Source organism: Pristiophorus japonicus, unplaced genomic scaffold (genome assembly GCF_044704955.1).
Source record: "Pristiophorus japonicus isolate sPriJap1 unplaced genomic scaffold, sPriJap1.hap1 HAP1_SCAFFOLD_313, whole genome shotgun sequence".
NCBI lineage: Eukaryota > Metazoa > Chordata > Chondrichthyes > Pristiophoridae > Pristiophorus > Pristiophorus japonicus.
In genome coordinates this window covers 451,757-468,576 of record NW_027252922.1, presented here as the reverse complement: position 1 = coordinate 468,576, position 16,820 = coordinate 451,757, and the positions used below count along the sequence as shown (strand labels likewise).

The window sequence follows — 16,820 nt, the reverse complement described above, 5'->3', positions numbered from 1 at the left end:
CAGGGGAGAGAGGGGAACCAGTGAGTGTAGAACTGAACCCAGCCAGAGTCAGCACCTTCAGAGGAGGGGAACCAGTGAGTGTAGAACTGAGCCCAGACAGAGTCAGCACCTTCAGGGGAGGGGAGGGAGGGAAAGCAGTGAGTGTAGAACTGAACCCAGCCAGAGGCAGCACCTTCAGGGGAGGGAAAAAACAGCGAGAAGAAAGAAATTATGGAGATGGTGCGATGGGTTTCGGTTTCAGCTCCGGGAGGAGGGAGAGTGTGTGGGACAGGGATTTACAGCTTTGTGGGAACGAGAGGAAAAAATGTAGCGTAGAAACTCGAATTGTCTGTTCTGAATTTCTATCCTGCCCTTACAGTAGTGAGTTTTGTAAACTCCTTTTACAGGGTGTTAGAAGGGGAGGATTTGCTGACGGGGAATTGGAACCAAACATCACGTCAAGATCTGACAGAGTCACTCGATGCATCAGGACCTGAATGTCATCGGCCTTTGAATGTGGAAGGAGAAATGTTTGTCTGTTCTGTCTGTGGCAATAGATTTCAAACATCAGTGTGACTGGAAAAGCACCGAGACACACACACCCGAGTGAGAGTGTTCCAGTGCACTGACTGTGGAAAGAGCTTTAACCAGTTACACAGCCTGAATAAACATCGCACCTTTCACAGTGGGGAGAAACCGTACACGTGTGTGTGGACGAGGCTTCAACTGATCGTAACGTGGAAAGACACAAGGACATCCACACAATGGAGAAACCATGGGAATGTGGGGACTGTGGGAAGGGATTCAGTTACCCGTCTGAGCTGGAAACTCATCGACGCAGTCACACTGGGGAGAGGCCGTTCACCTGCTCCGTTTGTGGGAAGGGATTCAGTGATTCATCCACCCTGCTGAAACACCAGCGAGTTCACACCAGGGAGAGGCCGTTCACCTGCTCCGTGTGTGGGAAGGCATTCACTCAGTCATCCAGCCTGCTGAGACACCAGCGAGTTCACATTGGGGAGAGGCCGTTCACCTGCTCTGAATGCGGGAAACGATTCACTACATCATCCGACCTGCTGAGACACCAGCGAGTTCACACTGGGAGAGGCTGTTCACCTGCTCTGAATGCGGGAAGGGATTCACTACATCATCCGACCTGCTGAGACACCAGCGCGTTCACAAGTGACTGCAGGGTTTGTATTTTGCTGTGAATCACATTGTCAGAATGAACACAGCTCAGGTCGGGTTGTGTTTCCCCTGTAACTGGGTTGGAGTTTAATTTTCTGGATATCTGACAAATAAATCAGCTTTGGTTCCAACACACAGTATGTCCATTCCTTGATTTCTTCAATATAAGAGGAGAATAATTGTTGTCCTGTTGCCAACTGTTCCTTTTTTGGAACTTTTCTCCTTCATTTAACAAAGACCTGTCCTTATGTAGCACCTCACATGACCTCAGGGTGTCCCAAAGTGCTTTACAGCCAATGATGTACAACAACACTGTTATCGAGAAAGATTTTCCCCTAGGGCAACGGCACCTGTAGCATAGATGTTAGAACGAAAAATGTAATTGTAGTATTAAATGCGTGTGTAAAATGTATAAAGATGGCTCCTTGTGGATTAGCAAAGCCCCAAGGGATTTCAGTCAGCAAAAAGAGGCTGCATTCTTAGTTACTGATAACTGCTATTTTCTCACGCAGGGATACACATGAGCTCTGCAGATGTTCTTAATCATCGGGCTAATAGGCCACAGACGAGACGTCCCGGTCCATGTTAGAACAATACGACTCTGTAACAGGACTAAGATAAGGAGACTGCCCAAAGAGAGCACCCAAGGACAGTAAGATAAGGGAGGGGCCCAGACCATGTCACAAGATCATGAATAATCCTTAGAAACACATGAGACAATCACACAGTCACATAATGGTTAGAGACCACATCTATTGGTCTATTTGAATCTACATGTAATCTATAATCAATATAATTGGATAGTGTCCGGCCGAAATGGGCTGATGTAACTGCAGTAAACTGTTGTAAAACATATAAAAATCCATGAAACCCTTTGTTCGGCGGAGAGAGGTACCTGGACCCACCAGTTGCTTCATCTCCCCGCCGGCGTAATAAACCGTTTTGATGTATGGACCGACCCTGAGTGACGAGTGATTTTTGGAAGGTACATTCGTGCTAACAACTCCAAAGTACATTTGAGGTGCATTCACTGTTGTAGTATAGGAAATGCAGCAGATGATCTGCACACAGCAAGCTGCCATGAACAGCAGTGGCCAGATAATCTGTTTGAATGATATTGGTTGAGAGCTGATGGGGCCTCGGTTGAACGACTCATCTGAAAGATGGCAACACTGACAGTGCAGCAATCCTGTGCGGTACCTGCCCTGGGAGTGTTTGATGGGACAGTGTAGAGGGAGCTTTACTCTGTATCTAACCCATGCTATACCTGCCCTGGAAGTGTTTGATGGGACAGTGTAGAGGGAGCTTTACTCTGTATCTAACCTGTGCTGTACCTGACTGGAGAGTGTTTCAGGCAGACACTTGGTGCTCAGAATACACTATTCCATGGCAGTGACATCCATCACCTCGATGAGAACAAAATTTAACCCAAAGATAAGAGAAACCCATCAGTTCCTCCCCTGGACACAGATCCGGAGGGACAGTGAGTGTCCCGAACATTGTTGTACAGTGTGTTCGATAGTTCCTCTCTGGGTCTGAGCCTTTGGGTGATGATTTGAATTTGATGCCCTCGAGTTACTGACTCACAGACAGGTGGAAATAGTTTTTCCTCATTTACCTGATCAAACTTTGAACAGCTCCCTCAGATCTCCAATTCCCCTTTGTTCTAATGAAAAGAGCCCCAGTTTCTATGTTTCTATGTTTCTATGTTTCTCCAATCCGCCCTGATAACTAAAGCCTCTCTTCCCTGGTATCATCTCAGTGAATCTCTCTGCACCCTCTCCATGGCCTCGACATCCTTCCTGGTGTAAGATCCCCAAAACCTGACACAATATTCGAACTGCAGCCTAACCAATGATTTGTGCAGGTTTACATGCCCTCTGCCCTTTTGTACTCCACACCCCTATTTATAAAACCTAGGATCCCATGTGCTTTTTAACCACTTTACCAACTTGTCCTCCTACTTTTAAAGATTTGTCTAACTGAAGCCCTTGTAGGTTTTAGAAATATTAACATTGCATGGCTAAAACACAGACATAAACTGACTGATATAATGTGCATCATGGGAGAGAGAAGTTGAGTCTGAGTTCGAAACTCAAACAATCGATTCACTGCAGACAGGTCACCATGGCAAGACATCATAAGAACATAAGAATTAGGAACAGGAGTAGGCCATCTAGCCCCTTGAGCCTGCTCCGCCATTCAACAAGATCATGGCTGATCTGGCCGTGGACTCAGCTCCACTTACCCGCCTGCTCCCCGTAACCCTTAATTCCCTTATTGGTTAAAAATCTATCTATCTGTGACTTGAATACATTCAATGAGCTAGCCTCAACTGCTTCCTTGGGCAGAGAATTCCACAGATTCACAACCCTCTGGGAGAAGAAATTCCTTCTCAACTCTGTTTTAAATTGGTTCCCCCGTATTTTGAGGCTGTGCCCCCTAGTTCTAGTCTCCCCGACCAGTGGAAACAACCTCTCTGCCTCTATCTTGTCTATCCCTTTCATTATTTTAAATGTTTCTAAAAGATCACCCCTCATCCTTCTGAACTCCAACAAGTAAAGACCCAGTCTACTCAATCTATCATCATAAGGTAACCCTCTTATCTCCGGAATCAGCCGAGTGAATCGTCTCTGTACCCCCTCCAAAGCTAGTATATCCTTCCTTAAGTAAGGTGACCAAAACTGCACGCAGTACTCCAGGTGCGGCCTCACCAATACCCTGTACAGCTGCAGCAGGGCCTCCCTGCTTTTGTACTCCATCCCTCTCGCAATGAAGGCCAACATTCTATTCGCCTTCCTGATTACCTGCTGCACCTGCAAACTAACTTTGGGATTCATGCACAAGGACCCCAGGTCCCTCTGCACTGCAGCATGTTGTAATTTCTTCCCATTCAAATAATAATCCCTTTTACCGTTTTTTTTTTCCAAGGTGGATGACCTCACATTTTCCAACATTGTATTCCATCTGCCAAACCTTAGCCCATTCGCTTAACCTATCTAAATCTCTTTGCAGCCTCTCTGTGTCCTCTACACAACCTGCTTTCCCACTAATCTTTGTGTCATCTGCAAATTTTGTTACACTACACTTTGTCCCCTCTTCCAGGTCATCTATGTATATTGTAAACAGTTGTGGTCCCAGCACCGATCCCTGTGGCACACCACTAACCACCGATTTTCAATCCGAAAAGGACCCATTTATCCCAACTCTCTGCTTTCTGTTAGCCAGCCAATTCTCGATCCATGCTAATACATTTCCTCTGACTCCGCGTACCTTTATCTTCTGCAGTAACCTTTTGTGTGGCACCTTATCGAATGCCTTTTGGAAATCCAAATACACCACATCCATCGGTTCACCTCTATCCACCATTCATTCACTGAACCCACTGTTGCAATCTGTAATCAGATCAGCGGAAAGAACAGGGTTTGTCTGTTAGTAACCACAATGTAAACTTAAACCAGAGTGAGTAACACAATAGATTAGATTATAACATGTTTTGTTTATACCTAATAATTGTGAAACTATAATAACAACTAACAGCAGGCAGGGGAGTTTAGGGATAATGAGAAAATTACTGAATAAAAGTAACTGCTGGGAACCAGGGAAAGTGTCCTTGTAAATCACAGATTCGAGAAATTCCAGCTGTCTTTTCCTCGCTTCCTGCCAAAACCCAGCTGGGAAGACAAAGAAGAGTCCGGTGCCAGAGGTGGATCAGTGCAGGGTATAAAAGTGAGGGGAGACTGGTGTAAGGGGGCAGTCGGGACTGGAGACACCGGAGATCAATCTCAGGGCATCCAGCGGGCTGACCTGGTGTCAGTTACTGTGGACACGCGGGACTTGTATCTTTACTCTGATGTGGTAGAACAGAGAGAATCTGGTCAAATTATAGTTCTTAAGATATTAAAGTTGCTGATAATCATTGAATATATTTAAGGTGGCGATAGACAGAGTTTTGAAAGATCAGGGAGTGAAGGGTTATGGGGAGCGGGCAGGGAAGTGGAGTTGAGGCCAGGATCAGATCAGCCATGATCTTATTGAATGGCAGAGCAGACTCGAGAGGCCAGATGGCCTACTCCTGCTCCTATTTCTTGTGTTCTAACACTAGACCCTTGATCCTTAATAAGACAAGGAATTAGCTAGAATCTTACAACCCTAAATCTATCTGCTCCTCTACTCTATTGAAAGTTTTACCATTTAATGTACATTTCCTCCCATTTTCTTCCTCTCAAAATCTATCACAGCACATTTCTCTGCATTAAATTTCATTTCACATCAACCTGCCCCAATTACTAACCTGTGTATTGACAATGAAGGCACTTAAAGTCCTCTTCACAGTTGGCCATGGGCCCTTTTTGGCGTTCCCTGGAGATTTTAATCATGTGCCCCATATACCCAAGCCCAGATCATTTCTCTGTGGTGGGCGGCAGTGACAGAATAGCCTAACTCCCAGGCCTTAGCCATAACCCCTGAACCCAATCCTAGTTCCCAGACCTTAACAATAAAGGCTAAAACTAGTCCCAAACCTTAACTGAGAATCCAATTTACCAAAAAGAAGAAACCAGAACAGAAAGAATCATACTCTTAATTAAAATAATTTAAAACAATGAAAATAACTAATCTGAACTCCAGACCCTAACTCTCATAAACCTAAACCTAAAACTTGCAACCTTTAAATCTATACCCCAGCCCCAAAACCTAACCCGAACTCCAACCCTAACTCTCATAAATCTAAACCTAAAACTTGCAACCTTTAAATCTATACTCCAGCCCTAAAACCTAACCAGAACTCCAGACCCTAACCCTCATAAACCTAAACCTAAAACTTGTAAACACAGACCCCAGCCCCAAAACCAAACCCTAACCCAGGACCCTAACCCCACTAAAATCTAACCCCAACATAAAACATAACAGTCCAGACCCCAACCCCAAAACCCCAACCCTAACTCTGGATCCTAAACCCCGAAAACCGAAACCTGAACAGCCCACCCCACAGCTCGCAAACCCAATCCTAACCCCAGACCCGAGACCCCCAAGACTGAACCCTAATCTAAAACATATTAATGCAGACCCTAACCCCAAGACCTAACTCTAAATGCCCCTAAATCAACCCCCAGCCCTTCTCTCCTCCTCCTCAAGGAAACAGGAACTAAACAGAAATGTGTGTAAAACAGAGACCTAAACTGCCCTCCCCCCGAGCAGACCAGGAAACCGAAGGGTGTACAACAATCGGGGACAACAGATGACATAGGGAACCAAACTGAAAATAAAACAAAACACTGGATTGAACGAAGATGATAATAACAAAAACATCACAGAATTAACCCACAAACTATAACATAACCAAAAAAAGTACAAAACAAAAAACCAAAAAATTTTAATTAAAAAAAAAAAATAATTTATTAAAATCAAAAATTTACAGGAAGTAAGGGGAAAATGGGGTAAAAGACTTAAAAGAAACAAACTGTCAGTAAATCAAAACATTAGACCCCCACAAAAAACCCCAAACCCGAACCAGGACATTCAACCAGGTGAGTCATCACACAAACACAAACACAACAAAAAGGGGGCAGAGCTCCACATTTATACCTAACAAACAGAGAGGACACCAGGAGTATAAACAAGAACCATAACACCAAACAAAGCACACAATTAACACCTCATCCCAGCCCTTCTCGTTCCGACTGACCTGGTGGAAGGTAGGGAGCTCTAAACCCTCCATAATCTCTCACTGTAAGGTTATCAATCTGATACCCTCTGACCCTTGAACCCCCCCCCCCCCGACCCACTTGCTTTTCCTGGGTCTCTGATGAAGCCCCAGAAAGGGTGAAACATTAGGCCTATAGACTACAATCAGCAACCTAGACGATAGATCGTGAAGTGAATATAAATCCCACCCCCCACCTTACTTTTCTCCCCCCCACCCTTAGAAGACTTTCTTCCTCACTCTATCCACACTTTCAACCCACCGTGCTGGTCTTTTTCTTTTAAAAAAGCCTATGTCTCATTTCCCTTCGTTCTTAACAAAAAATGTTCTCCGTACCAGCTCTAATTGTACTGCTATTTCGAACTAGTAGGATAAGTGTTTGCTGCGGGACTGTGATTTCTCTGCTCCCCTCCCCCACCCTACCCAATACTATTGCCATCGAACCGCTACGTGAACACACATCTCGAGTGTCACCTCGAGTCTCATTGCCGAGAGCATGCAGAAATCAAGCGTAGGCAGCAGAAGGAACGTGCAGCAAACCAGTCCCACCTGTGACAGAGACTGTAATTCTCTTATTGGAATGTTCATCATAGGCAGTCCTTCGGAATTGAGGAAGACTTGCTTCCACTCTTAAAATGAGTCCTTAGGTGGCTGAACAGTCCAATACGAGAACCACAGTACCTGTCACAGGTGGGAGAGATAGTCATTGAGTGAAAGGGGAGGGTGGGACTGGTTTGCCGCACGCTCTTTCCTCTGCCTGTGCTTGATTTCTGCTTGCTCTCGGCGACGAGACTCGAGGTGCTCAGTGCCCTCCCGGATGCACTTCCTCCACTTAGGGCAATCTTTGGCCAGGGACTCCCAGGTGTCGGTGGGGATGTTGCACATTATCAGGATGTCCTTGTAACGTTTCCTCTGCCCAACTTTGGCTTGTTTGCCGTGAAGGAGTTCCGAGTAGAGCGCTTGCTTTGGGAGTCTCATGTCGGGCATGCGGACAATGTGGCCTGCCCAGTGGAACTGATCAAATGCGGTGAGTGCTTTGATGTTGGTCTGGTCAAGGGCGCTAACGTTGGTGCATCTGTCCTCCCAGGGAATTTGTAGGATTTTGCGGATCCTCGACTATTCAGTCAGCTGAGAATTCACTTTTAGAGTGGAAGCAAATCTTCCTCGATTCCCAGTGACTGCCTGTGATGATGACACACACAAGATTTATGAAAGTAAATTTAAAAACAATCAAAGGAAAAAGTGCTTCCTAAATTCTCCCTCCCCCCCCCCCCCTCCACACGATCCTCCAACGCGGCAAGGACCCTGATCAACCCGCTAAGACCATAAAAGGACATAACCCCCCTTCCCCATCCTACAACTGAATTACTCATTAAAACAATCCTCACCCAAAAACAGACTGTTAAAATAAATCAAAAAATAACGAATAACATTTAAAATCTTAAAAATAAAAATCAGCACATCAAAGTACATAAATCAATCTTCCTGAAAGAAGGTAATAGCGACTTAAAATCAACCACCTTCAAAATCCGGAAACCAATCCCTTCCCCGGGAACAAGAAGACCTCCGCTCCAACCCGCCTCCTCGGCCGCATGTTAAAACCAGCCCGAGGCTTTTAATCATCTCTAGGCCCAAAAATAACTAAAAATGAATTGACCTGATTACTCGATCCCTAAAAGCCACAAAAATTAAAGAGTCCACAACCCCACACAATCTAACCGAGAACCCCCACACATAATCTAACCGAGAACCCCCACACGCAACCTAACCGAGACCCCCCCCACACAACCTAACCGAGACCCCCCACACACACAACCTAACCGTGACCCCCCCACACAACCTAACCAAGACCCTCCCCACACACAACCTAACCGAGACCCCCCACACACAACCTAACCGTGACCCCCCCACACAAGACCTAACCGAGACCCCCCACACACAACCTAACCGAGACCCCCCCACACACACAACCTAACCGAGACCCCCCACACACACAACCTAACCGAGATCCCCCACACGCAATCTAACCGAGACCCCCCACACACACAACCTAACCGAGAACCCCCACACACAACCTAACCGAGACCCCCACCCCAACACACAACCCAACCGAGACCCCCCCACACAACCTAACCGAGAACCCCACCCCAACACACAACCTACCCGAGACCCTCCCACAGACACAACCTAACCGAGAACCCCACACACAACCTACCCGAGACCCTCCCACACACACAACCTAACTGAGAACCCCACACACAACCTACCCGAGACCCCCCCACACAACCTAACCGAGAACCCCACACACAACCTAACCGTGACCCTCCCCCACACACACAACCTAACCGTGACCCTCCCCCCCCCCCACACACACAACCTAACCGTGACCCTCCCCCCCCCACCCACACACACACAACCTACCCGAGACCCCTACCCCAACACACAACCTAACCGTGACCCTCCCCCACACACACAACCTAACCGAGACCTCGCAGCAAGATACAATTGCACAAAAACAAAAAAATTATTTTTTTCAAAAATATAAAATCGGAGATCCCAGCAAAACAAACGGAGGTCATCATCATCATCGGCAGTCCCTCGGAATCGAGGAAGACTTGTTCCACTCTAAAAGTGATTTCTCAGGTGACTGAACATTCCAGTACGAGAACCAGACTCTCACAGGTGGGACAGAGAGTCGTTGAGGTAAAAGATGGGTGGGACTGGTTTGCCACACGCTCGTTCCACTGCCTGCGCTTGATTTCTGCTTGCTCTCGGCGATGAGACTCGAGGTGCTCAGCGCCTTCCAGGATGCACTTCCTCCACTTAGGGCGTTTGTTGGCCAGGGACTACCAGATGTCAGAGGGAATGTTGCACTTTATCAGGGAAGCCTTGAGGGTATTCTTGTAACGTTTCCTCTGCCCACCTTTGGCTCGTTTGCCATGAAGGAGCTCCGAGTAAAGCGCTTGCTTTGGGAGTCTTGTGTCTGGCATGCGGACAATGTGGCCTGCCCAGCGGAGCTGGTCGAGTGTGGTCAGTGCTTTGATGCTGGGGATGTTAGCCTGATCGAGGACGCTAACGTTGGTGCATCTGTCCTCCCAGGGGATTTGTAGGATCTTGGGGAGACATCATTGGTGGTATTTCTCCAGCGATTTGAGGTGTCTACTGTACATGGTCCATGTCTCTGAGCCATACAGGAGGGCAGCTATTACTACAGCCCTGTAGACCATGAGTTTGGTGGTAGGTTTGAGGGCCTGGTCTTCAAACACTCTTTTCCTCAGCCACCGCTCGCTCCAACCCCATTAAATAAACAATGGACTCGCTCTCCACAACCAAAAAACTTTAGCAAACCCACCAAATCCCCCCCTGCCCTCCCCACCCATGTAACCAAAACTTAATCCACAAATTCACAAATTTTTAAATGAATAAAATGGGAAGACACAGACTCAGGGACACGCGGCTCCATGCTGTGACCAATCAGCATTCTGCCCAACAGCAGCAACAAGGCTCCGTTTCCAATAGGCAGGTTCCACAGGATCCTTGAACAGCTTAAACAATAACAATAATTCCCCAATTAATATCCCTAACTTAAAACACCGGTAATAATATTAATAAATCCAAATAATACAATTGGCTTACTTACAATTAATAAGTTACCTAACTCCACAAATATCAATTGAATACATAGTAAGGAACTAACATCCCAACGAATAACCAATTTTAACTGACAAACCCAACCCACCCCCCCAAAAAAAAAATAACCCTTCCTAACCCAACACCTCCCAAAGAGGGACTTTATATAAATACAATCCAATCTTCATCAATGTAATCTCTTGGTTAATCTCAATTTACCATCAATTTAATTATTAATAAAACACTTCCATAAAAGTTCCAAAAGGAACATTACCCCACTGTGCCAAACAACAAAGGCCCTAACCCTAGAAATATAATGGTACACCAGTATCCAGAATAAAATTAGAACAAGGCGTCAGTGTCCAGAACGACACACAAAGCCACAGCAACTCTGATACAGCAAATAATGGACAGGATAAAACCCAAACAACTAAAAAGAGGAAGCTAGAACAGAATATTACCTATGTTAACCCCACCCCAGATTTAATCTATATACAGAGTATTGCTTCAGTGTCCAGAACGACACACAAAGCACAGTGGTCCAGACACAATAAACAGGGGGCATCAGAGAATTCAATTTACCAAAAAAGAAACTAGAACCTAAAGGATCATAATCTTAATCAAATTAATTCAAAATAATGAAAATAACTAAAGAGGATAAATGAAGGAACAAGGGCAAGAAAGCCTGAGTAGTAAACTCCAGAAAGCGTGAGCCGATCAAAAGTCGCAGTAAGGAATGCAAAATTCCAAAGGGGCGATACCCCACTGCCCGAAACACCAACAACAAGCTCAAAAAACACTAACAGATTTGTCAAGTACAATTTTCCCTTCATAAATCCGTGTTGATTCTGCCCAATCCTGTTATTACTTCCGAAGTGCACTGTTACCACGTGCTTAATAATCGATTCTAGCATTTTCTCTACCACTGATTTCATGACTACCAGTACCGCACGGCTTCGATACAGAATAAATCTCACTCCATCCTATCCCAAGCACTACCAGGGTTGATACAGAGTAAACCACAGTCTACAATATCCCAGGGCATGTACAGCATGGGTTAGATACAGAGTAAAGCTCCCTCTACCCTGCCTCAAATACTCCCAGGGCACGTCCAGCACGGGTCAGATACAGAGCAATCCCCACCCACTGACTGCTTAACCAGAAGGCAATGCAGCTCAGCAAGAACAGGGGTGACGGGTGAGCTTGACTTGTTGCGAGTTAGGGAATGGGCAGCCGAGTTTTGGATCAACTCTAGTTTCTGTAGGGTAGAATGTGGGAGGAGTGCGTTGGAATAGTCATGTCCAGAGGTAACAAAGGCATGGATGAGGGCTTCAGCAGTGGATGAGCTGAGGCAATAGTGTGGACGGGCGATGTTCCAGAGGTGGAAAGAAGCAATCTTCGTTATGCTACAGATATATGGTCACAAACTTATTTCAAGGTCAAGTATAACACCAAGGTTGCGAACAGTCTGGTTCAGCATCAGACAGAAGTTGGGGAGAGGGATGGAGTCAGTGGCTAGGGAGCGGAGAGTGTGACAATGGCAATTACAAATATTGGAATATTTCACAGGCTAGCACATGCAAAATGTGCGGATGAGTTCTTTAAATTAAATCGGTTCCAAAACGGCTTAACTGATACAGAAATAACGGATTTCAAATCTTATGCAAGATAGTTCAATAAAGGGGTTGTTCAAAGGATTGCAGCTGAGTGTAAAGTGAGACACTGCAGTCAAGTCTACTGCAACCACAAGTCATGTACTCAAACGGAACAACTTTGAGGTTTGATATGATAGAAGGCGAACTAGGTGAGAAGTGATATAAGTTAGAGTAAGAAAAAGCCCTAAACTGGAACAGTGGGTAACAGAACATCAACTAGTCTCCTCTGATTATGGAGAAATGACCCTGTGGTCAACCCCCTGCAAAACAGATACACTGCTTTGAGTACTGTTGGGGAGGATGACTCATCAGGGGAGGGCAGCAGCAGCCAAGTTCATGGCACAGTTCGTGGCTCTGCTGCAAAGGAGGGCAGGAAAAAGATTGGGAGCGCGATAGTGATAGGGGATTCGATGGTGAGGGGAATAGATAGGCGTTTCTGCGGACGCAACCGAGACTCCAGGATGGTATGTTGCCTCCCTGGTGCAAGGGTCAAGGATGTCTCGGAGCGGGTGCAGGACATTCTGAAATGGGAGGGAGAACAGCCAGTTGTCGTGGTGCACATTGGTACCAACGACATAGGTAAAAAAAGGGATGAGGTCCTACGAAAAGAATTTAAGGAGCTAGGAGCTAAATTAAAAAGTATGACCTCAAAAGTAGTAATCTCGGGATTGCTACCAGTGCCACGTGCTAATCAGAGTAAGAATTGCAGGATAGCGCAGATGAATACATGGCTTGAGCAGTGGTGCAGCAGGGAGGGATTCAAATTCTTGGGGCATTGGAACCGGTTCTGGGGGAGGTGGGACCAGTACAAACCAGACGGTCTGCACCTGGCCAGGACCGGAACCAATGTCCTAGGGGGAGTGTTTGCTAGTGCTGTTGGGGAGGAGTTAAACTAATATTGCAGGGGGCTGGGAACCTATGCAGGGAGACAGAGGGAGACAAAAATGAGGCAAAAGCAAAAGACAGAAAGGAGATGAGGAAAAGTGGAGGGCAGAGAAACCCAAGGCAAAGAACAAAAAGGGCCACTGTACAGCAAAATTCTAAAAGGACAAAGGGTGTTAAAAAAGCAAGCCTGAAGGCTTTGTGTCTTAATGAAAGGAGTATCCGCAATAAGGTGGATGAATTAACTGTGCAAATAGATGTTAACAAATATGATGTGATTGGGATTACGGAGACGTGGCTCCAGGATGATCAGGGCTGGGAACTCAACATCCAGGGGTATTCAACATTCAGGAAGGATAGAATAAAAGGAAAAGGAGGTGGGGTAGCATTGCTGGTTAAAGAGGAGATTAATGCAATAGTTAGGAAAACATTAGCTTGGATGATGTGGTATCTATATGGGTAGAGCTGCAGAACACTAAAGGGCAAAAATCGTTAGTGGGAGTTGTGTACAGACCTCCAAACAGTAGTAGTGATGTTGGGGAGGGCATCAAACAGGAAATTAGGAGTGCATGCAATAAAGATGCAGCAGTTATAATGGGTGACTTTAATATGCACATAGATTGGGCCAGCCAAACTGGAAGCAATACGGTGGAGGAGGATTTCCTGGAGTGCACAAGGGATAGTTTTCTAGACCAATATGTCGAGGAACCAACTAGGGGGGAGGCCATCTTAGACTGGGTGTTGTGTAATGAGAGAGGATTAATTAGCAATCTCATTGTGCGAGGCCCCTTGGGGAAGAGTGACCATAATATGGTGGAATTCTGCATTAGGATGGAGAATGAAACAGTTAATTCAGAGACCATGGTCCAGAACTTAAAGAAGGGTAACTTTGAAGGTATGAGGCATGAATTGGCTAAGATAGATTGGCTAATGATATTTAAGGGGTTGACTGTGGATGGGCAATGGCAGACATTTAGAGACCGCATGGATGAATTACAACAATTGTACATTCCTGTCTGGCGTAAAAATAAAAAATGGAAGGTGGCTCAACCGTGGCTATCTAGGGAAATCAGGGATAGTATTAAAGCCAAGGAAATGGCATACAAATTGGCCAGAAATAGTAGCGAACCTGGGGACTGGGAGAAATTTAGAACTCAGCAGAGGAGGACAAAGGGTTTGATTAGGGCAGGGAAAATGGAGTACAAGAAGAAGCTTGCAGGGAACATTAAGGCGGATTGCAAAAGTTTCTATAGGTATGTAAAGAGAAAAAGGTTAGTAAAGACAAACGTAGGTCCCCTGCAGTCAGAATCAGGGGAAGTCATAGCGGGGAACAAAGAAATGGCAGACCAATTGAACAAGTACTTTGGTTCAGTATTCACTAAGGAGGACACAAACAACCTTCCGGATATAAAAGTGGTCAGAGGGTCTAGTAAGGAGGAGGAACTGAGGGAAATCTTTATTAGTCGGGAAATTGTGTTGGGTGAAATTGATGGGATTGAAGGCCGATAAATCCTCAGGGCCTGATGGACTGCATCCCAGAGTACTTAAGGAGGTGGCCTTGGAAATAGCGGATGCATTGACAGTCATTTTCCAACATTCCATTGAATCTGGATCAGTTCCTATCGAGTGGAGGGTAGCCAATGTAACCCCACTTTTTAAAAAAGGAGGGAGAGAGAAAGCAGGGAATTATAGACCGGTCAGCCTGACCTCAGTAGTGGGTAAAATGATGGAAACAATTATTAAGGATGTCATAGCAGCGCATTTGGAAAATGGTGACATGATAGGTCCAAGTCAGCATGGATTTGTAAAAGGGAGATCATGCTTGACAAATCTTCTGGAATTTTTTGAGGATGTTTCCAATAAAGTGGACAAAGGAGTACCAGTTGATGTGGTATATTTTGACTTTCAGAAGGCTTTCGACAAGGTCCCACACAGGAGATTAATGTGCAAAGTTAAAGCACATGGGATTGGGGGTAGTGTGCTGACGTGGATTGAGAACTGGTTGTCAGACAGAAAGCAAAGAGTAGGAGTAAATGGGTACTTTTCGGAAAGGCAGGCAGTGACTAGTGGGGTACCGCAGGGTTCTGTGCTGGGGCCCCAGTTGTTTACATTGTACATTAATGATTTAGACGAGGGGATTAAATGTAGTATCTCCAAATTTGCGGATGACACTAAGTTGGGTGGCAGTGTGAGCCGCGAGGAGGATGCTATGAGGCTGCAGAGTGACTTGGATAGGTTAGGTGAGTGGGCAAATGCGTGGCAGATGAAGTATAATGTGGATAAATGTGAGGTTATCCACTTTGGTGGTAAAAACAGAGAGACAGACTATTATCTGAATGGTGACAGATTAGGAAAAGGGAAGGTGCGATGAGACCTGGGTGTCATGGTACATCAGTCATTGAAGGTTGGCATGCAGGTACAGCAGGCGGTTAAGAAAGCAAATGGCATGTTGGCCTTCATAGCGAGGGGATTTGAGTACAGGGGCAGGGAGGTGTTGCTACAGTTGTACAGGGCCTTGGTGAGGCCACACCTGGAGTATTGTGTACAGTTTTGGTCTCCTAACTTGAGGAAGGACATTCTTGCTATTGAGGGAGTGCGGCGAAGATTCACCAGACTGATTCCCGGGATGGTGGGACTGACCTATCAAGAAAGACTGGATCAACTGGGCTTGTATTCACTGGAGTTCAGAAGAGTGAGAGGGGACCTCATAGAAACGTTTAAAATTCTGACGGGTTTGGACAGGTTGGATGCAGGAAGAATGTTCCCAATGTTGGGGAAGTCCAGAACCAGGGGTCACAGTCTAAGGATAAGGGGTAAGCCATTTAGGACCGAGATAAGGAGAAACTTCTTCACCCAGAGAGTGGTGAACCTGTGGAATTCTCTACCACAGAAAGTAGTTGAGGCCAATTCACTAAATATATTCAAAAGGGAGTTAGATGAAGTCCTTACTACTCGGGGGATCAAGGGGTATGGCGTGAAAGCAGGAAGGGGGTACTGAAGTTTCATGTTCAGCCATGAACTAATTGAATGGCGGTGCAGGCTAGAAGGGCTGAATGGCCTGCTCCTGCACCTATTTTCTATGTTTCTATGTTTCTATGTTTCTAAATCAAATATTCGACACACTGTGTTTGAAACAAAGCTGATTTATTCAATATTTATATCGGATATTAATCTCCACCCACATATAGGGTTATTGAGATCATCAGAAACAAAGTCTTACTGCCAGAATGAACATGGGTCAGTGACCAATGCAATCCCAGTAAATCATATTCCATTCAATAACATGGGCTTCCAATGGCGGTATTTGTTCCCAGCATTCGTCGCGGGGTGAATGTGCCTCACCCAGACTACAGGAGCTCAGTGCGCAGGCGCTGGCCCTGGCCCTGGCTGGGTTTGGAGCATGCTTGGTGCCTGTAATGGCGGAGGAAACACGTTTCGGACAGGCGCCTCAGAGTTGTGTTTTTCAGCGGGACGGAGCGGAGTAATGGACCAGCGGGGAGCCGGGGCGACTTCATAAATAACCGGTGTCCGCCGCAAACCCGGAATAAGAACCGAAATATCGCCGGTTGCAGTTTCGGGGCTTTCTCCCGGTCACAGGCCCAGGCTAACGGCGGCCATGTTTGTGCAGGAAAGCAGGTTCAGCGCTCCGTCATCTTGGTTTAGTGCGTAGTAAGGCGCATGCGTGGCCATCTTGGTGCAGGAACAAAGTGAGTGATGTCAATGGAACAGAACCCAGCCAGAGTCAGCACCTTCAGGGGAGGAGAGGGAGGGGAACCAGTGAG

General features: G+C 46.0%; 1 protein-coding gene and 1 pseudogene across 1 annotated transcript in view; both read left to right on the top strand.

The window, feature by feature from the left end:
- The window catches only part of LOC139249438 (zinc finger protein 271-like), a 210,979-nt gene that overhangs the window by 31,722 nt on the left and 162,437 nt on the right, over positions 1-16,820 (top strand). The window lies entirely within an intron of this gene.
- The window catches only part of LOC139249437 (zinc finger protein 16-like), a 30,503-nt pseudogene that overhangs the window by 11,759 nt on the left and 1,924 nt on the right, over positions 1-16,820 (top strand).